A 2,218-nucleotide genomic window follows, 5' to 3' on the forward strand; every position below is an offset into this window, starting at 1 on the left:
TGTATATATTACCCACCCACCCACCCCCCAAAAACACATAACAGCAGCAGCACTACCCTTTTGGGGGGTGGGAAATCCTGACTTCTTTCCTTTCATTTCCCCCACAAGAAGGAAACCTTTCGCCTCGTTCCAGCCAAGAGGCTGGAGGCCCGTGTTTCCGCCGCCGGGAAGGCCCGCCGCGGGGAAGCACGTGCGGTGACGGCTCTGCCTTTGACATTGTTGCCCAAGTCATTGTGCTCCGTCCGGCGGCGGTTTCCATCGCGGGGCCCTCCGATGGGTGGCTCTGTTTGTAAATGTGCGGAGATGGCCGTGGAAAGTAATGGTCAGGAGCATTGAGCGCACAACTCACGTCCGAATAAAAACCTGGGATCCCTGGCGCCGCCGGCAGAGCTGACGGTGGTAGAGAGGAAAGACTTGGAAGCAAACAGAGACCTGGGTGTAATGTCAGCCCTATTGCTTGTTAGCCCCGTAACCTTGTTACTTAACCTTGCTTAAAAGTAAAAATTGGGAGAGAGTGGCTTCCGGAACCCTAAATACATGAAATAGCACAGAGAGTGCGAGGAGAGCAGTGGCACGGAGCAAATGCCCACTGACAGCGATTGCCACCCCCCCACCCCCACCCCATGTCACTCAAGGAGATGCAGGCCTTATTTCCTCAGCGTTTGTTCTCTGCCCATACTTTCCGCAGGTTTAATGAGCCATTATGGTTTTTACGTAACAAATTGGTGGCTCTCAATTGCATAATAGCCATAGCTATACTATTTAATGGTGGCCACGACCTATAAACGACCCAAAGGTTCCCCTGTAACTGAAATACATATTGGTATATTTGCACAGTGGAGTATGATACTGGGTAAGTAGAGGATCTAAATTTACATGAAAAAAATCATCAATGAATCTCCAAGCAAAATTTTGAACCAATAGAATAAGGATGAAAAGGTATTTTTTAAAAAGTCAATTGCATAAAAATTAAGGTAACCGGAAGGACTCCAGGTCTATTTGACAATCGCGAACAAGAACGAGAGTGATGTGTTAGGAATAGCATTGCTCCTAGAGGTGAGACTATTTGAAAACATTCCAAGGGTATTCAACAACCTCTCTCTTGTGGTGGTGGTCGCTTGTAGAATAACGTGCTTTTGTTAGCCCCATTAATGCAACACACCCAAGTATTTGAAGGAGGTCTCTCAGCTACAGACATGTGGGTAGAATATTATTTCTACATATAAGTGCAGGAAACATTTTTCATGCACTTGTGTTTGGGTCAGAACAGATATTCTTGGGCGTTGGAGGGGACCAGAAAGTTATTTGGAATGCTTTGGTTTAGTGGTGATTCCATACTTCACATCTTTATTTTATTCCAGTATAATAACTAAAAAAAGTAAAGGTTTTTTAAATTTAAGTTTTACATGTTAGACCATTTAACATTCTGTTACTGATATGCACATGCACTATTCAGACCACGTTAGTGAGTCCAATATTTTTTTTTTTTTTATTTAAGTTTATAAACTATAAGCATAAAGTGATACTGTTAATCCATGTGTTGAAGCTATTGGTTATGGTTGTAATTTTTTTAAGTTAGCTTTCAGAGGTTTTGATAATCCAAAAAACTACATTTCCTTATAATTATTGAACCTATGTATAGTTTTTAGTCAGTAGAATCCATCTATCTTCCTTTCCTTACTATCCCATCTCCTACTTGTAAAAAGAGTGTTTTATCCAGATCCATGAAGCCCTCTATGATTTATTTATTTTCTCCCCACTGGTCCACCCTTAGGATTTTGTATTTCTTAGAATACTTAATACACTTGTGTGTATATCTTATTTTCTGTACTGGGAATTACTTTGAAGTTTTTTGGAACTCCCAGGTGCCTTGTCAGTAATTGTAAGTCCTCACGAGGAGGGCTTTCGTGATCATCCCTCCAACGTTTCCTCGCTCCTGTGTCTCCAAGTCAGCCCCTCATTTTGGGGAGCGAGATTGGCCTCCCCGTTACCCCCCCCCCCCCGCTCCGCCCCGCCCCGGCCAGGTTTCAGCCGTCAGGACATCTTCCCCGGTGAGGCCCGCTTGGTATTGGATCTCCCTCACGTGACTTTTCCCCGCAGAACTTTGTCTTGTTTGAGGAAAGAGTCTCGCTCTTTGGCTTCTCATAGTTCATCTTGTTGGATTTTTTTTAAAAAAATGCAAACGTTTCTTCGTAGTGTATATATAACCCACCCACCC

General features: G+C 43.7%; 1 protein-coding gene across 5 annotated transcripts in view; it reads left to right on the top strand.

Moving 5' to 3' along the window:
* ZRANB2 (zinc finger, RAN-binding domain containing 2) overlaps positions 1–2,218 on the top strand; it is a 24,070-nt gene that overhangs the window by 567 nt on the left and 21,285 nt on the right. The window lies entirely within an intron of this gene.

This window comes from Myotis davidii, unplaced genomic scaffold (genome assembly GCF_000327345.1).
Source record: "Myotis davidii unplaced genomic scaffold, ASM32734v1 scaffold128, whole genome shotgun sequence".
Lineage (NCBI taxonomy): Eukaryota > Metazoa > Chordata > Mammalia > Chiroptera > Vespertilionidae > Myotis > Myotis davidii.